The 20287-nt window shown below is 40.8% G+C and overlaps 1 protein-coding gene across 11 annotated transcripts in view; it reads left to right on the forward strand.

Moving 5' to 3' along the window:
* The window catches only part of RBM20 (RNA binding motif protein 20), a gene marked incomplete at its 5' end in the record, with an annotated part of 108939 nt that overhangs the window by 53734 nt on the left and 34918 nt on the right, over positions 1 to 20287 (forward strand). Inside the window, one exon of one of the 11 annotated variants that reach the window (XM_083441687.1) lies at positions 14966 to 15167. The exons of 9 other annotated variants lie outside the window; for them this stretch is intronic. Of the gene's footprint in view, positions 1 to 14965; positions 15168 to 20287 lie in introns of those variants that run through there. One more of the 11 variants, XM_083441694.1, reaches the window with a different exon arrangement.

Raw genomic sequence — 20287 nt, forward strand, 5'->3', positions numbered from 1 at the left:
CATGGAAAGCTAAATATAATATGTTAGAACATAAATAATAATTTATTTTTTCCTTCTATTTTTTCTATCTTTTAACATATTTTTTAAAAATAATAAGTTATATCTTTCTCCTTAATAAAAATGAATTAAACATTACAAAATAAAAATAAAGACAAAATAAAATAGAGATAGAAATTCAAAGCAACAGAACTAAACAGATGAAAAAGCAGTTGCTGCCTAAAATTAAATCCCATCAAATGCTTTGAATAAAATCGTTTTACCTGACACCTTAAAGAAATTGAAACAGGTGCTATGCCCAAATTCCAATTCTCCTCCCTATACTCCCTTTTACTGAAGGGAGTATATTTACTATACTCCCTACTGAACTCCCTTTTACACTTTATTTCCGAACATCTGGAACATAATAGTACTGCCTTGGTTTTCTCTCTTCCAGTTTTTCTCTTGACCTTCTACATTCTCACTTTCTGCCTCTGCACTAAAGCTGCCATGATCTCAGCACCATATCTAAAGAACTCTTTTCTGATCTCATTGTACTTGAGATCTCTGCTGTCTTTGATACAGCCAACCATCTCCTTTAGTCCTACTAGAGCACCATATCTAAAGGACTTTTCTCTGATCTCATTCTACTTGAGATTTCTGATGCCTTTTCCTCAAGTCCCTCCATGACCTAACTCTCTGTGACTCACTTCTTGAGAGGAATTTAGAAGTCAGCGATTATAATGAAGACCTGAAAATTGCATGTACTTCAGCATTTTCATCACCAAGTATCTATGGGGATGTCAGGGAATTTCAATGAAAATGGAAACAGGAGAGGAAATTGCTGATGCTCACTTATTATCGCATGTCCGAAATGGAAATCAATCCAGTGAATATGATCTGTAATAATAGTTGCTCTTGCTCAGTCTGCAAATGATACGTAATTGTTTGTGTTATTTCCCCCATTTGCATTGCATTTCCTTTGCAATGGAATGAATGAGGTGGCATAATTTACATAAGTTACATAATTTCACCACAACAAGTTGAATAACATAGTTTTTGGCAGAAGATGAATTGCAGTGGAAGGGAAACAGTGTTGTATGTAATAAATACAGGGCCAAATGGAAAAGGATGTTTTCTTATGGAAAATATGAGGCCAAATGTAAAATGATGTCTTCCCTAATAGGAAGAGAAAAAGTTAATTGTGTGTCTGCATCAGCAGCTATTTGAGATAGAATTATGCATCTCTTCTGCAAATGCATGTTCTGTTGCTCCACTTTAAACAAATAGGTTCAGTATCTGCCTGGTTGGAATCTGCACCCTGGTTTCCCTGTGAGACCTTGCTTGCTTAGCTTGCACCACAGCAAGGTTTAACACTGGCTGACTCCCGTAGTTCAGGTTTGGAATGATCCAAACCCAGCAGATCCATTCCATGGGGCTTGTGGAATGATGAACTGATCCTGGGACCCAATGCCATGCCAACCCTGCTCCTGTCTACTTCTGTCAATAAATATTTGGCCTGATTTTATCCTATCACTATTGTACAGTCTGGTTATTTTACTGCTCTTACAGGTCACATAATGCACCTGTTTGGGCAAACAAATATCATAGCACTAGAAAAAAGAACAGTACAAATAGAGCTTATTTCTAATGCTAATTTTGTTGTGGGAGTTATAACACTGTAGCTTACAGTCACCCAATGAAATGATGATGATGATATACTAAATTTTTGTATACCACTTGTCAGGGGTTCAGGAGCAGAGGCACAGAAAAGGGAGGAAATAGAGAGCGAGGGGGAGGAGTCCGAAGGAAATGTTAGTGATGACAGCGGTCCGAGGTCTCTGAGTCTTTCCAGCGAATCGGAAGATTCACAGAAAGAGGCCCCCACGGTCAGGGCAAGGGGGGTGCCGAGGGGGGACTCAGAGAGCAGCAGTTGGAAATCAGGACCAGCGTGCACACCAGAGTGCAGCAGGGGGGAGGAGTCCCAGACATCGGGATCGGGCGGCGCACTGGCAGCGGGAGAACATGAGTCAGGATTGACCACGCCTCTGTCGGGGAGCGAGGAAACGGTCAAGAGGAAGGTTGAAGGCTGGGCGCGCGCGCCAAGTTCAAATGTACAGGAGGGCGGCACAGTAGGCAGCCCGGATAGGGAGCCAGGTCCCAAAGCCCGCCGGAGAGAGCGGGAGGAGTCAGGGGGGTCATCGTCAGCCTCAGAAGAGTCCAGGAAGGAAGGGACCCAGGAGGGTAGCAGGACCCAGAGGAGAAAGGAGAGACGGAAGAGGTGGAGTAAAGTTAGAGTCTTAAACTGGTGTACAGGGGGCGGAGATTCAGATGGAGCTTCGCCGATCTAACCCCTAGACGTAGAGCTGGGGCGCTGCGGTTTGAAAATGGAAACTGTACTTCAATAAAGACTTCTGTACATTACTGCCGGCTAGCGTTGGTCCTCTGTGAGCTGGGACCTGGAGCCAGCTCTGACACCACTCTTCATCCAAAGATCACAGGGTGGTTCACAACACGAAGATACAAAATGAGGACGCTATATATATATAAAAAACCCCCAAACAAACCAATAGCCCCCTTCCTACAAACATGTTTAAAAAGCCTTAGATTGTTTAACCAGCCAAAGGCTTGGTATCCATAGCTATTAACCACAGTAGGTAAGCTTGCCTCGGTAATGGACTGGATGAGAGCCAACAAATCGAAGCTCAATCCAGATAAGACTGAGGCCCTGTTAGTGGGTGGTTCCTCAGACCGGATGGTTGGGAGGTCGCCTGCTCTTGATGGGTTTACACTGCCCCTGAAGGAGCAGGTCCCTAGCTTGGAGGTACTCCTGGATTCTTTGCTGTCGCTTGAGGCCCAGGTGGCCTCAGTGGCCCAGAGTGCCTTCCATCAGCTTCGGCTGGTGGCCCAGCTACGCCCCTATCTGGACAGCAATCACCTAATTACTGTTGTCTGTGCTCTGGTAACCTCAAGGTTAGATTACAAGGCAAGATTACTCAAGGTTAGATTACTGTTATATGTAGGGCTGCCTCTGAAAATGGTTTGGAAACTTCAGCTGGTGCAGAACTCAGCGGCCAGGTTGCTCATCAGAACAAAACGGTTTGAGCATATTTCACGATCCAGGTCCAACTGTACTGGCTACCAATTAGTTTCCGGGCCCAATTCAAAGTGCTGATTTTGACCTATAAAGCCTTAAACAATCAGGACCGCAATGCCTTAAGGACTGCCTCTTCCCATATGAACCTACCCGGACCCTGAGATCATCTTCTAAGGCCCTGCTTCATGTACCTCCTCCTCGAGAGGTCAGGAAGGTGGCAACACAAGAATGGGCTTTCTCTGCCAGGCGAAAACATTCCTTTTCAACCAGGCCTTTGCCTGACCTGACATCCTATACCCTTTTTAAAATGCTGGCTCTTTTCGGGTGGGGTGGGGGTAATCTGGTTTTTGTTTTGATTTTATATAAGTGATTTTTAATGTGAACCGCCCTGAGACCTTCGGGTATAGGGTGGTATAGAAACAACAACAACAACTGGTGAAGCTGAAATATGAATAATTTGCACAAGAGACTTGAGTACAAGGTAGAGGTGAGGTCTGAGCCACAGAACATCTCATTTGAACTCTGCTTTCTGTTCCAACAATATATACTTTCAGAGAAGGCAAACTCTTTTCCTTCTGCCCGACAACTTACCGTACCCTCCTCATCACTCCCTCTCCCTCTACACGCATGTACATCCTTTCTTTTTTGTCACTTGGACGCAATTGTGCTCTTTTGCTTTCCAGGATTATTGCCCAAACACACATGGCCCCCTCTTCCCTTATGGCTGTTCCATTTCCCTCCCATTTCTCCCCTCACAGATTTCCATTCCCCTCCACCCATGGTTGCTGGTTTTTTGCTTCTGTCCTCTTCCGCAAGGCTACTTAAGTAAGGGTGTCTCCCCCTTATGTTTGCTTAATTTTTTAGAACCATCCTCCTCGCTTTATGGCTACTTAGTGGTAGGCAGGTAGCAGGGCTGGGCGATATATCACTATGTCATCTAAAAGCAGTCTGAAGTCCATATCGTGATATCAGTTTCATAATTTTTGACCTGGAAATATATCGTGAATCATGGTGTGTGTGTGTGCATGCTATGCAAAAATCACAGTGTAGGAAAAACTGTGAAGCCAGCCAGTGCTTCTCTTGATTCCAGCAGCCCATATTAACACTGCTGACTCAGCTCTCTTTTGGTTTGCTTGGTCCTCTTCTCTTACCCCCTTCTCTAAACAGGCAAACCCACCTCTTCCTTTGTTTCTTTCTATTTGCCTCCCCTCCTCTTTGTATGCTGGCATCCAGTGAAAATACTCCTAGTGTCTCTCCTCCACTCAACACAGCAGCCGGGGGCCTTAGCAGACAACATGGGAAAGCTAGCAAGGAGGAATTGGGACTGCTTCATCAACTTTATCCTTAGAATCCATCACAGAGGGGGAGGAAAAGTGTGCCTTGGTAGGACTTCATGGTCACCATGGTGCCCACAGGCATCACACTGGGGAACCCAGATCTGTTGTATGGGAATCAGATCTTTGAACCAGGACTTGCAGAGTTATGCTACAAAGTTATGTTTTGAATGGGCCATATACCTGAATCCTAAAAAAACCAAAACTTGATAAGCTGCTAATGAACTGTTTTATACTCGTATGTTGCTTGTATTATGGAGATGGACTGAGAGTTACTGTTGTTCTCTTCTCTTGCCTATCCATATGTCCTGAGAATACCTAATTAGGATTTTTTTCTGATAGACAATGCATTTATTTATTTCAGACAAATTTTACAATCTCTCCCTTCCCACCTCCCCATCAATTACAATGGAATGCAGTAGCGTTCTGTTTTGAATAGTTTCCTTTGTGAGTTATGCAAAGGAATTTAGTCTTTTAGTTAACTTCTCTTAATCAGCATTTGTCCATTTATTTCCCTTGAAATGTACAGAATGTCTTAAAATCCACTGGTGGCATAAACGTAACTATAAACCCATTTATGGGGGAAATATTCAGAGATCAATTCAAGGGCTTTGTTTGGTTTTAAACCTCAGTCTTAGGGATATACTTGCTCTGAATAACCATAAACATAGACTTCTTTCTGTCTCTGGAAAGAATAGGTTTTTAAATTTGCATGGCAAGTCGCATTTGCATTATAAACACATTGTAAATGAAACAGAGAAAACCTGTTGAAAGTACAAGAAAGAGAGAGGCATATTGCATTTCCCCAAAACATTACTTGGGAAATTTTTTTTGTAGGGTCCTAAAAGACTTAACTATGTTTCTGAAACATATAATAGGTCTTAGGTGAATGTAGTTTTTCTTCTATATTTTTATTGAGATAATTTTAAGGAGATAAATTCCCTCCAGTTCCTAGATTTATCTTTCCCTCAGTATAGATGCATACAACACAAGCAACCTATTTAATATTGATTTAGTCAGACATCTCCATCTAGTGGTGATTTGTTTTTAAATTCACAGCTTGTGTCCACTGATCTCTCATTTAGCACTGCCCAGGTGGGAAAAATGGTCGACATTTTCCAACATCACATCATTAAGTTGGATTTGTGGTGTTGCAAAGATATTTAGAATGTTTTGGAGATCATTCTCTGAGTGTGCACACTGTACGTTGTCATCAGCATACTGAAGCTCTATGACGGAAGTTACAGTAACTTTACTCTTTGCTTTTAGCCTACTCAGATTAAAGAGCTTTCCTTCTGTTTGATATATGATTTCTACCCCAGTGGGGAATTTCCCTTTGACAATATGTAGGATCATGGTGATGAAGATAATAAATAGAGCTGGGGTGATAAGACATTCCTGTTTAATGCCTGACTCCACTGTGAATGGTTCACTTTGAGAGCCATTGTTATCTGCAATTGTTGCCATCATATTATCATGAAGGAGCTGAAGGATGTTCACAAATTTACCTGGGCAGCCGATTTTCAGAAGGACAGTCTACATGGCAGTGTGTTTTACAGTGTCGAAGGCCTTAGTCACGTCAATAAATGCCATATACGGGGGGGTTGGTTTTGTTCTCTGCATTTTTCTTGAAGCTGTCAAGCAGTGAAAATCATACCCGCTCCCCCTAGAGGTCGCAAACCATTTTGGGATTCATGAAGAATATCCTTGGATATAGTTAGGGGAGGTTTGCTAAGATCCTTGCAAGAATTTTGCTGGCTGCAGCTAATAAAGAGATGCCTCAATAATTTCCATAGTCCTTTCTATCACCATTTTTTAAAAAATAATGATGATTTTGGCATCGCTAAAGTCTGGTGGGATCTCCTCTCTCCCCAGAGTTTTTCGATGAGCTTGTAAAGTTGTTGTGTAAGTTTAATTACGCCCACTTTGAAGATTTGTGAGAGGACCTCAGCAGCTACGGGTCCACAGATGGTCTTTGTGGCTTTAAAGAAGACCCATGCATCATGAGTATCTGCTAAGTGCTGGATCTCTTGAGCTTTTTTTATCCACCAGGTGTTCTTTAGTTCTCTGGTTTTTCTTTGAACCTCAACCTTAGCATCAGCATAGGTTTTTCCCCCTTAGTGGCACAGTTTCTATCTCTTTGCCAGATCTGAAAGACCTTCCTTTTTTGTTGATAATGCATTCAGTCTCGGTGTCATTCTCATCAAACCAGTCCTGGTGTTTCTTGGTTTGGTATCCAATAGTTTGTTCACAACTTGGTCCAGTGTTCCTCAATATTGTCAGGAAACTCTGAAAGCAGATGGCCCTTAAAGAGTCATTTGGAAGCAGTCCCACTTATAAAATCTTGAAGGGTTTGAGTGTTCATTTTGCACCTTGGTTTCCTTCCTTGAAGCCTGCATTGAGATATCATTTCGATAACCATCATGGAACATATTAATCAGTGATCTGTCCAGCAGTCATCGGCACTCGTCATTGCTCTGGTAAGGAGAACATCGCAGCAATCTTTGGCTCAGACAATTACATAGTCTAAGAGGTGCCAGTGGTTCTGAGGGTGCTTCCATGATGTTTTAAGAGTGTGTTGGTTATAACAAGTTTGTGCGCTTGACATACAGTGGTACCTCAGGTTAAGTACTTAATTCGTTCCGGAGGTCCGTACTTAACCTGAAACTGTTCTTAACCTGAAGCACCACTTTAGCTAGTGGGATCTCCTGCTGCTGCTGCTGCACTGCCGGAGCTCGATTTCTGTTCTTATCCTGAAGCAAAGTTCTTAACCTGAAGCACTATTTCTGGGTTAGCGGAGTATGTAACCTGAAGCGTATGTAACCTGAAGCGTATGTAACCTGAAGCGTATGTAACCCGAGGTACCACTGTATAGTCAAAGAGTAAAATTCTGTTCTGGTTGCTTTTGCCAATTCCTTCTTTCCCAATAGTCCCTGGCCACAGATCGGAATTTTGCCCAACTCTTGCATTAAAGTCACCCAGGAAGCTAATTTTATCCTCCTTAGGCATCTCTGGTAGGATGGCATCCTGCTGAGAATAATTTTTTTCTTTAAGGTCTTCATCAACATCCACTGTTGGTGCATTAGCATGTAAAATATTTGTCTGCTGGTTTTTGGTGAGCTTTATTTGAAGGGTTGAAAGTTGCTCATTAATGCCAATAGGGACTTCTGACAAGAGCTTTATAAGATCATTTTTTATAGCAAAGCCTACGCCATGCATTCATCATTCTTGTTCAGATAGACCATCCAAGAAGAATGTATTTCCTTCTTTTTCTTCCTTCAGTTGTCCCTCTCTTGCTCTTTGAGTTTCTTGAAGTGCTGCATTATTGATATTAAAACTTTGCAGCTTACAATGATGACACTCCTTCGTTCGGGATATTCATTATCTGTGTTATCCAGCAAAGTCTGTATAATCCATGTTCCAAATTTCACTTGTCTTTTACGACCGCTGGGTGGTGACACCACTGGGTGTGGTAATCCATTCAGGAGAAAAAGAGGCAGACTATGTTTAGCCCCCCTCCCCCTTTTCGGGGTGAAGAGAGTGGATCCTAAATAGGGCTGCTCAGTCGTGGATACAGCCGGGCTACTCAACTGCCTCATCCTTAAGTCAGAACGACTGAATCTGTATCCACCACCCATGTTCATGACTAGGGGCTTCCAGGTTTCATGGTCCTGCCCCCGTTATCATTTGCCGATCGCCATGGGGCTTTTTGGGGGATGGGTGAGTTGGGCTTGGGGTGTATTTCTGGAAGACACCTGTGAGCCTTATGTGTGGAGATCAGTGCACACTGACCAATGCACAGTCTTTGCAGTAAGGCTCTATTCTGATGGCATGAGTATCACGGTGACTGGTAGATTCTTATTTGCTACAGCCTTCATCTGCCGTCACAGCCATTGTAGTATTTCCCTTGTTATCTTCCGCCTGTTCTGCCATTGGGGACTTCTTAAATCATTCTTTGTCTAGCTCTTCTCCCTTGACCTTCGCTCACAAGGATCACAGGAACGCGCAAGCCCACTCACCACTACAAGTTGATGATCCAGAGAGTGGGTCATCAACAACTTGGGAGTGCTACCAGAATTACTCAAGCTGGAGAAAACAAACATCACAACCTCACTGAGAGCAGTTGCTGGTGAAATATATTATAAATCTGCTTCTGTCTCTCAACTTGCCTATCACAAGCTTTATACCTTTTTCTGTAATGGGAACGCTCTATGATTTTATTGTCACCTGCAGTGTGCCTTTCTGTTATCTTAAATAGATCAATCCTGCACTGGTAGTAATTAGCTTTTGGTAGCTGTCTTGCTGGGGTACAAGGATGGGGGAGTGAAACGGCTGATGTCTCATTAAAACAAAAGATGTGAACTTCATTGCTGTAACCTGAAAAGAACTAGATAAAATTGGGTTGGGGGGGCGGAGTAAAAAATAATGAAATGGCAGGACAGGACAGTATGAAGAGGCTACTGTACTTGCACCTTAAAAAAAGACTAGGTGACTGCTTAATGAGAATTGTGATGGCTGTGTGTGCATCCCTCAAGTGGAATCATTCATTCATACAAATAGTACCTCCATCTACACACCGCCTATCTGCAAGTTTGGTCCTTTCTCCTGAGATGATAATTCCTGAATTGCTGACCTAGGTGTGTCACGAACTGGTGTAAATTAGGTCCTAATATATTTGTTTGCATTTCTCTTTTCTTTTTATAACCAAAGACTTATTGTGTTTGGCTGTGTTTGGTTGGAAAAGAGAAAAATTGCTCTGGTGCTCATATCTGACTAAGTAATCATACTTTGACTTAAAGACCATTAATTTTAGGGGGCCTGTTCTGAGTATAACTAAACATTGGATGTCACGCTTTATAGAATATTCCCATCAGCAGTAGTGTGTTTCATACTATTATTATTATTATTCTTTTTCTAGATCCCCCCCCCTAAAAAAGATCACCACTTACATTTTTATTAAGAATGCAGTTTTGTATTGAAGCAACGGGCGTATTGACTATACAGATACATCAGTTTTGGATTTTGATTCAAAATAAAATGTTAAAATGCCTCAGCAAACAGTGCAGTGTTGTAAATTATTATAAAAAGTGGACATGTCTACAAAATGAAAAATCCTAATTAGTTTTTTTAAAAAGATATACAAATTTTTAAACACAGTAGTTAAAAAACAAGAATCTTCAGATTCTCAGCTTATAAGAATTGTCTGTTTTCTTTTTATTGAAAAGCCACTTATCAAATCAGGAAATCCAAAGGAATGGAAGAGCTACTGTATGTGATTGTCCTGATGCAGAATAATAAAATGACGGACCTTTTAACTGAATAGTTGGTTGATAGTATGATCCCATTCATGTCTACTCAGAAGTAAGACCCACTGAACTCAGTTGGTTTTACTCTTAGCTTTATAGGATTGGAGCCTAAAACTGCTGTAAGCTTACAAATCTACCACAAGCTTTCACCTTTTCAACTCTTACCACAAAATTGCACAGTTAAACGGTATCATTTCACTGTTATAATGTGGAACCGACATGGCTACAAACGCCATTATTGAAATTTGTTGTATCATAGTAATAGAGCAGAACTATAACTGGTGAAGTATCTTGGGTTTCTGTGTTTGGCAAGTTGCACATTCTAGCTTTAAAGGTCTACTGCTGAATGAGGTTTGAAAAGTGTTGAAAAGTGTTGGACCATGCTTAATTTTTTAAAATAATGCATTGCAACAGTTTTGTCTGCAGGATTGATGAGCTTGCTATCATTTCCCTTTCTTTACCAATGAAATTTTAATCCTGTTCTGCATATAATTCAATCAATCAATTTGTTACAATTAATAGACCAAAAATAAAAAACATACAGTACAAAAGAATCTCAGAGCAAAGGAGATTTTTCTCATGTTATACTTTATTATCATGTCAAGCTACATTAATCTCAAGTTGGTCGCTGAAGGTAGTCTTTCAGGTGGTGAGTGTCAAACCTTGTGTCAAATCTGGGTTCAAATGCAGATCAGCACACAAGAGGCAGAGTCTGTCAGTTCAGTTAATCCTTTATTCACAAAAAATGTCATACATCTCAGCAACACTGAACCAGCAGGTCTTGCCCCTTTATAGCAGTTGCCAGGACTGACGGTGCTCACCTTCTACCAAGACTCCTCCCCTGCTGGGTGTTTCCCAAGCAACCTCCAACTGTGTCTGGGGACCTTTAATCTCTGTTCTGCTTTACACATCATCCTGCATTTCCTTGGAGACAAGGAGAAGGGGAGCTAATTGCATTAGGAGAGGCAGTCTCTTACCCCACCTCCTCTGCATCAGCCTCTGAGTCTGAACTGCTCCCTGTCACCAGCTCTCCTTGTTCACTAAATTCTGTTGCCTCTTCAGCATCCAACAACTCCTAATATTCTTCTCCCTCTGACCTCTCCACAGAATCAATTATTCCTTTTTTGCATTACCGACAATAGGAGGTCTCACCCAAAAAAATTTACATGCAAAAAACAATTTTAGGAAGAATCCATTGTTGGTATTAGTTCAGTTGTGTAGAAAGTCAAGAAGTTGCTGCAGCTGGACTTGCCTTCAGGCCAGGTCTTCCTTGGAGAGTGTGCCAAACAGAGTGGATCATTACAGCAGTCTGTGCTAGGCTCCATGCTCTTTGACAGTTTTATAAATTACTTGAATGTTGAAGAGTGTATAGATGTGTACGAGGGATGCTTTTCAAATTTGCAGATGATCCAAAGCTGGGAGGGGTAGCTGACACCATAAAATACAGAATCAAGTTTCAAAATGATCTTGGCAGGCAGGAATGCTGAGCTAAAAGAAGCATGATAAAATGAACATAATTGTAAAGTTCTGCATTTAGGTACAAAGCATCAAAGGTACAAGTATAGGGTGGAGGAGACGTGGCTTGGCACTAGTGCATGTGAAACAGATCTAGTTTTAGTTGATCACAAGCTAAACATGAGCCAGCGCTGCAAAGTGGCTGCTAAAAACAGAAGTCTAGTGTCTAGATCACAAGAAGTAATAATTCCACTCCATTCTCCACCAGCCAGGCTGCATCTACAATAATCTGTCATAGGAACAGAAGAGCTTTGCTAAATCAAACCAAAATGTCATCTAGTCCAGCATCCTCTTCTCACAGCAGCCATATAGATGCCTATGTAAAGCCCACAAAGAGGACATAAGTGTGACAGCAGTCTCCCCACATGTGACTCTCAGAATTAGTATTCAGGGACATTGTGCCCCTGACAGTGGAGGTAGAACATAGCCATTGTGGCAGAGAGCCGTGGGTAGCCTTATCCTGCATGAAATATTGTCTAATCATTTCAAGCCATCCAAGTTTGTGGTGATCTTTTGGGAGCAAATTCCATAGTTTAAACTTTGAACAAAGCCTTAGTCAGAAACAGGAAGTTTATATCAAAATAGTGGAAAACAGTGATGAATATCACAAGTCTAATTAAGCTACTTGGAAAGGAATAGATTCTGTTCCATCTCCAATAAGTTTGTAGCTTCAAAACCACTCTTATATGGTGGCTCTGACATCACTATAACCTTATTAAACGTGTAGCTCTGTCAACTCACTCAAACTTGAATGTGTAAGTATATTTGAAAATGATACCATGTAGGCCCAAATAGCCTTTGACCTAAGCGCCTGAGTTCTGACATTTATCCTAGACATTTTCCTTGCCTCATTCTTCCACCCAAAAAGATACAGAATAGGTGGGAATCATCAAGAACAATAGTATTTTATCTTTTCCTTCAAGAGAAGAGTATCACAGGCATATACCACATACTGGATGCGGGTGGCGCTGTGGTCTAAACTACTGAGCCTCTTGGGCTTGCTGATCAGAAGGTCAGTGGTTTGAATCCCGTTGCTCTGACCCAGATCCTGCCAACCTAGCAGTTCGAAAGCCTACCAGTTGCAAGTAGATGAATAGGTACCACAGCGGTGGGAAAGTAAACAGCATTTTCGTGCGCTCCTGCACTCATCACGGTGTTGGTTTGCGCCAGAAGCAGTTTAGTCATGCTGTCCACCTGACCCAGAAAGCTGTCTTCGGTCAAACACTGGCTCTCTCGGACTGAAAAGCGAGATGAGCGCCACAACCCCATAGTCACCTTCTGCCCAGGGGTCCTTTACCTTTCCTACCACACACTATAAGAAAGAGGAGGACTTTATTGTCTTGATTATTTTTGCTGGAGTCATTGCCATTTAATGTTTTGTTTCTCTCTAGCATTTTTTCACACTACAGATGGTTTTAATGATTTTCTCTTACACCCGTGCAATTTAAGATGTGTCTATGAATTCCCTTGAGTTACAGATTGTTCAGACACCCTATTACACAAACAGCTGGGCATGCATGTAGACAGATGGTTGACCATCTATATGGATCAAGTGTGGGTTAGAGATTAGACCAGAATTCCCATCTGAAAACAGTAAAATGGCTCCTAGTCCTGATGTTACATATCAAGTACAGAAAGGCTGTACCATCACAAATCCATCTCTCCACTGGATTAATTTTCAGATGTCAAATAAGGCAAGGACCCTTAAAAGACTTTATTTTGGTCATTTAATTGTAGCTATGAGCAAATTGAAAGGTGCATTATACTTCTTTATATTTTACGGGGAGCAATGCTTTCTTGAAAGGAAGAAATCCATATTTGGTGGTTAAATTGAAATTCCTTATTGGGGTGGGTGGGAAATTACATTCCACAAGAGTGAGGCTTCCCATGGTTCATTGAAATGCTGTTATTTGGGGCAGTTTCTCCCCAAGGTGCTGAGTGAAATAAAAATGTTGGATGACAAACTAAATTTTAGACTGTAATAGGGGACAACGTAAGACTAAGCAATTGGAATATTGCTTGCCCTAGACTTAAAATACTGGGAGCAGGCTGTACGCTAGGTAGAAGGAATCTTACTAATTTGGGTTGCTTTACTCTGTCGTCAGTCCATCTTGACTTGTAGGAGACGGACATTTAGTCTGTGCAAAGAACGGGTCTCAAGATTGACCCATGCTGTAGGATGGCTGAGTCGCTGGAACCGAAAGGACCCCCAGAATCCAGGTGCTAGTTATACTCAAGACTTTGGTGAGGATTGGTTTCGTTGTTGGATTTAGAAATCGACTGTGATTATTAGGCTAGTCATACCATATGTATTTCCGCACGCTTCTCGGAAACTTTACGTGAAACAGATTCATTGTGGAGGTTTGATAGCGTTAGTATGTAATGTGTTTTTAGTACTCTTAATAGGATATGCCCAGCATGTTCATATATTTTTTTTGACACATGCGTTACGGAGCTTTCTGTAGCCTTTTCTGGACTTTTCGGCTATTTTCTACTGTTGAAGTTTCATGCAACGGAAGACCATCTGTTGAGTACTCTCCATTTTAGTTAAACTCCAAGTGAGCTTCTATATAGATACGGCGGCCCTAAATCATGCCACTAAATTCTTTAAAGAAAATATTTTTGAGATGTTACAAATAAAACACAGCAAAAAGTCTGTCTTGGAGCAAATCTATAATGTTACGAAAACATTTTTAGCAAATTGAGTTTTCTTCCAAATATAGTTTTAGTTTGATTATCTAAGGTACAGAAACTTAGTAAACTACAAATAAATGCCCTCTATGGTTCAACAGATTTATAGTTTAACAACGCTTTCTAAATGATATTTGGAAAAGAGATGTGTTTCTTAGGATCTTTTAAAGATGAATCAGATGAACTGCAAAAAATTATCTGATTGGTGCAATAATATGCATTATTAAAAAAACCTCATATGCAGAACCCTTAGCCCCCCCCCCCCCACTGCCTGAAAATTGTAGGTAACTGAATATTTGAACGTGTCTGTTACGTAAATAAAAGGTAAAGTTTAACTCTTTAAAAATATTTATTTTATAATAAATCTTAACAGCAGGGCAATTTAATAAGCTACTTTTTCAAGCCTACCTATTGAAACAGTCATTCCTGTTCTTTCAGGCTTAAATTATAATACTAAATTTCACACTAAAGTTTTTTAATGGCAGTAATTATGTAGTTAGAGCTTCAGTAATATATATGCTTACTGGTTATATATATTTATTCTGATAGTAGCACAAGTGTATTCATTTTTTCTATAATATTTATTGAGTTTGGGGGCATCTCCTGCCACTTTCTGAATGTATTAGGAATATAATACAAAACATGTTCAATAATGTATGGTGTACAAGTATATTGTATGAGGTATAAATATAAATGAAGGTATTAAAATATGAGATTTGGTAACACTAAGTGCGGGTGACAATTTGGCCGATCGAGTACCATGTAAATGTTCCAGTGCTTGCTTTTAAGCTTTATAGGTTTATTCATTCCAGTGTTTTTTTCCTATTCAAAAGCAAACTGATTCCTTTTTGCTATGCAGAATCTATTAAACTAGAATATCCTCTCCTCTTCAGGATTTTTTGAATTATGTCTCTGCTGTGGTGGTAATAATGTGAGGAGTCGGAACATATGGCATAAACATCAACTGATATTGTTTGCCATTTACACTCAGTATGTGTAATGCAATAAGAATGGCACCCAGAGCCATGTGACCTATCTTCCAGTCGTGGATGTAGCTCTATGTGTGTGTGTGTGTGTGTGTGTGTGTGTGTGTATGTATGTTTGTGTGTGTGTGTGTGTGTTGTTTAAGCAGGGAAAACGTGTAAATGAAATTTTACAAGACTGTGTATAATACCAGAAATGACTACTTCACTATCCTTTTTCATGATCAGAACGATATATTATTTGCATTTTGGTATGCTCCAAAAGGTAAGATTCTCTTATGTCATCCAGTCTGCTGTTATGGAAGTGAAAAAGGTTTCTATCATCTCCATAATGTTGTTCTTTCACCCTTTACAGTAGTGACTATAGTATAAAATTGTCTGATTGGTTTATAATTTAAATTGAAACAAAACTTTGTGTTACAACAGAAGTTAACAATTGAATGTTCTGTTAAATTATTTTGTCACATTTTTAAAATGTGTTACATTACCGAGTGATTGCGTTTTTATGTGTACATTTTACTTGTTGATATTTCGGCACTGGGCATCAAACTATTTGAGAAAAGTGAAACTGAATCATAAAACATGAGCCTAAGTTATCTGAACATAGAGATTTTCATGTTTCATTTCTGGAAAACAAGAGTTATGAAATCATATAAAATTATAAACAAGTATATTTCTTTTTATTAATATTTGAATCTTATATATATTTAAGATTCAAGCGTTTCTTAAAACAAACAGTGTAAACTTAAATACAGTTATACGTAAAATTCCTTTATTTCCATGGGACAACTGCTCATAACTGAAAGTATACTGCATCACAGTTTTAGAATAATACTACAGCAAAAATAAATGCATTTAATCTAATGTTAGATTAATAGGAATACTGATACATTTCCAAACTTTTTTCAGCATTTTCATAATATAAAGGAATACCAATATTCACCTAAAATTCTTTGGAGAGATAGAGTTTGGGGTAATAACCTTTTGCTACTTTCTCTTTCTGCTGCTTTCCCACGCAACTCTATGGAATTTGATATTTTGAACAAAATTCAGGTCTGCTTTTCAACATATTATACTCAGTTATCATTTTTGCTAGCAGCAACTGCAAACATTTTTATTAGTAGTAGTAGTTATTAATCACCTTCCACATTTATATCTCAAGGAAATAATAATAATAATAATAGCAGCACAAAAATAACATAAACAACACAGAACGATAATATTTCAGAATCTCATCTACATGTAGTTAACAATGAAAGCTGGAATGGGAGAACATATCAGTATAATACATGTTTTAAAATTTATGATACCTATTTCATATGAAAATGATGGGTTCATTTTTTAGTATTGCTAGCATATGTTTACAAATTCAGGAGTAATTAAAAAATGTGGTTTCAGAAGGTAATGGCTAATCTTTATTTTATGCTTAGTTGCAGTGAATTATATTTATGTAATTTGTACCGGGACAGCACTGGAACAGGTGCTATTTTTTATTTAGCTGTACAATCATGTATTTGTTTTGTTTCTATACTTGCAGCAGGCAGATTTGAACATTTTAAAAAAACGTGCTTAATCAAAAAACACAGTCGCTAACACAGTTTCAGTCACTAGTAAGGTTTGCATTTACTGATCTGAAGGGGTTTCCCTTAGAGAGAGACCCTTGGCATATGCAGGAAAGCTAGTTTTTAACCCCCACCCCAAACCTAGGGATGTAAGAAGGCAGGGATTTCCACCCCATCCTGTGTTTGTGAAAGTCAACACTGTTTCCCTTCCGCTACAATTTGGCTTTGATTAAAACCCTCATTATTCATCTCACTATCTGTGATGGCCAAAACTAATGCTATTTATTCTATAATTAATTTCTAGGGAAATGTCAAAAATAATGCAGATAATAATGTATTTATTTATGTATCATTTGCAGACCACAGAAACAGTAATAGTAAATATCACTCATATTCACTTGTGTAATTTCCATTCATTGCTTTGGATGACCATGCAAATTGTGAGCAATTTTTGCTCACATTTCCATATCCAACAGAATTATCTGACTTTGCTAACTAAACCACAGGTCCCAAGAGCTGAAAGTTATGCTGAAAAGAAACAGCCTGGTGCTTGCTTCCCATCAGCCTAGGACACAGTAAGAGAAAAGAGTTGACTAGGGATGTATCCTCTGAGTTCAGTTCGCTGCACTACTCCTTAGAATTACTGGGACTGTGAGGCAGACAGATGATTTGCAGTTTAAAGGTAGGAAGACTGCTCCCCCACCCCACCAGCTCTCTTAGTCTCAGCTAGCACTGGTCCTCTTGTTTACTGCCCCTACAAAGTCATTGGGCAGGAAAAGTCTCTGCTAGGCATCAGCTACATCCTGAGTCTCAGTTCATGGCTGCCACTAGCTGCTCACCAGCTATATGAAGCCACAGACCAAGCAAGACAGCAGTCTGCCAAGCAGTTGCCAATTTTTAATTTAACATTGTAGTGTATTATATATGTTAGTAGCATATTTAAACAGCTTGTTTGTGACTGGACTAGCCTCTTCTGCAGCAAAAAGCCGCCACTGAACAGAATACGCTGTTTTCCTGCTAACTCTGCTATTTGCCTCTGAAGAGCAAATATGTGCAAATAGCAGACTTAGGGAGTATTTTTGGCAGGAAAATTTAACCCCCCTTCTTCTCTGCAGCCCTGAACATCACTTGGCTGGTTTTTGTTAGGAAAGAGTCAAAAGCGTGATATTTAAACACCCGCTAACAAACAGGTAGGAAACATGTTGCTTGGGAATCACATGCACTCACAGCCTCATTTTAATATAGCTCCCAAGGCTTCTTGTAGGTATCCCATTCTCAGTTAACAACTAATGCACCTTGTAGTTTGGCCCCCAGCTTTCAAGCTTCTCCACCTATAGAACTGAACCCATAGTAAATTGTACAGGTAAATACACATCTGAGCCATGCTTTGAAAGTTCGTTTCTAAAAAGTAGCTTGTTCTATTTCAAGTTCAACTTGTCCACAAGGAACTAGTTCCAGTTTTTCCTTTTATTAAAGGAACTGGTTCAGCTCAAGTTTATCCCCCCTAGCATTCAGAATGTTGCAAGCTGTTGTGATGAAAAATTATGGGTCACAAATAATAAGATGCCTGACAGACAGAATGTCAACTGGTGAAGCTTTCCCTATAATTGTATTTCCAGACCAGAAAAGCCTTGCTTCTTTAATTTGTGCCAGCTGCACAGCTGTTAAAGGCACACAGTTTCATTCAGTATGTTCCTGGACTTGTGTATGTGTCGCTGCAAGCTGCTTCTGTTGGAAGGGAGTGAATCTCTTTAGCAGGAAATGTCTCACATTCCTTCACAGCTGAAATTAAGGTGGAATCCATATAAGTTTTACTCAGAGTAGACCTATTGAAATCAATGAACCTAATTTAGTTATGTTAATTTCAATGTGTCTGCTCTAAGTAAAACTTAGGTGACTAAGTGTCCCGAACAACAGCTGAGCCTCTGTATTTACCTAATAAGCTTTACAGTGGTACCTCAGGTTAAGTACAGTGGTGCCTCGCAAGACGAAATTAATTCTTTCCGCAAGTTTTTTCGTTATGCGAGTTTTTTCGTCTTGCGAAGCACCACTGCATTTAAACACTGACAACGGCGGGGAGGGGCGGGGAGAAGCAGGACAGCTGCCGCAGCCGGTACCTCAGACTCACCCGCGCGTTGTCGCCACCGTGCGACGCAGCTGCTGGAGGGCGGCGGGGCTCAGGAGAGCGACTCCAGGGAGAGAGAGGCGCTGGCGGCAATGGCTCTCTGAGGGGAGCGTGCAAGGGGGGTGGGCAGCGGCACGAGGCACTAACCGTCAGCCGGAAGGTGGGAGGGAGCCGGAGGAGCAGGGAAGCGAGCGTGCGTGTGTGCAGTGACCGTCGCCATGACACGAGAGGCAGGGCCGTTTCGTCTAGCGAAGCAAGCCCTTAGGAAAATCCGTCTTGCGAAGCACCTCAGAAAACAAAAAACCCTTTTGTCTTGCGAGTTTTTCGTCTTCCGAGGCATTCGTCTTGCGGGGTACCACTGTACTTAATTCGTTCCAGAGGTCCGTACTTAAGCTGAAACTGTTCTTAACCTGAAGCACCACTTTAGCTAATGGGGCCTCCGCTGGAGCCCAATTTCTGTTCTCATCCTGAAGCAAAGTTCTTAACCTGAAGCACTATTTCTGGGTTAGCGGAGTCTGTAACCTGAAGCGTATGTAACCTGAAGCGTATGTAACCTGAGGTACCACTGTATATGCCTCCACATTTTGCTTTCTAACTTTTCTTATAGATGTCCCATTGACTTTAAAAAACAAAAGAAAGCTAAGTGTTTGGGCCTCCGGCCGGGGGTTGAGAGGAGCGGATGAATGTGAAGATGAACTAGAGGGCCCATATAATGACAGCTTAAACATATTTTCCATTATCTGTAATTGCTTCAGAATCTGCATGTTTCTCAGTTTCTTGGAAGCATGTAGTTCTGGTTAGGACATAATAAGGGGCCAAATTTTCTATTTAATATTTTAACTAGAGCCTGGTTTTTCCCTGTACTTAAACTGTACAAAAAGTATACTGAACAGTTTAGAGAGTGGAAAAAGAAAGATTAGGGGCCTAAGTATTTCATCTGCTTCAATAAGTCCAGGTGCAGAGGTGGCTGTTTTGGGCAGTGGCAACTGAGCAATTTCATAAAACACCAAACACTACTGCAACAGCTACAACAGAGGTCGGCAAGGTTTACCTCGCCTGGGCCGGTTCACTCCAGCGGAGATCCTTCCAGCCACAATTTCCAGCATCTGTGTCTGCGCAGAAACGATTTCCAGCGTCTGCACAGACGTGATTTTCAGCGTCTGAGCATGTGCAGACGCGATTTCCGGCACCGCGGAAATGAATACCCATCTGTGCTGCGCCAGTTTAGCATAGCGCTCGAGGACTCGCTGAGCGGGCGGCTCGGTTCGGGGGCAGCTCGTTGGCCGGTTAAACGACCCCCGTGGGCTGCTTGTGGCCCATGGGCCTTAAGTTGCCGACCCCTGAGCTACAGTATTGCTAATGGATAGCCATACTTTATCACCACATTGTGCTACATATGGAGCTGCCTGTAAAAAGAATTAGAAATGGTTAATTGATAGCAATCAGGAATTGCTATGAATAACATATTTCCCCAGTAGTTAATGATTGTCACTGGATTCCAGTTTGTATCAGGCACAATAGAAGGTGTTGATTTTTACCAGAAAGCCTTTAATGTTGTGGGGCCAGGGATTCTAAAGAAGTGCTTTCTTCCATATAAACCTGCCCAACAATTGGGGTTTTTCATTTGAGAGCCTTCTCTGAGTGCCTCTGGCTTCAGAGGTCATGTGTGTGGCCACCAGTGAAAGTACGTTTTATGTG

Source organism: Podarcis tiliguerta (assembly GCF_965153285.1).
Source record: "Podarcis tiliguerta genome assembly, chromosome: 5".
Lineage (NCBI taxonomy): Eukaryota > Metazoa > Chordata > Lepidosauria > Squamata > Lacertidae > Podarcis > Podarcis tiliguerta.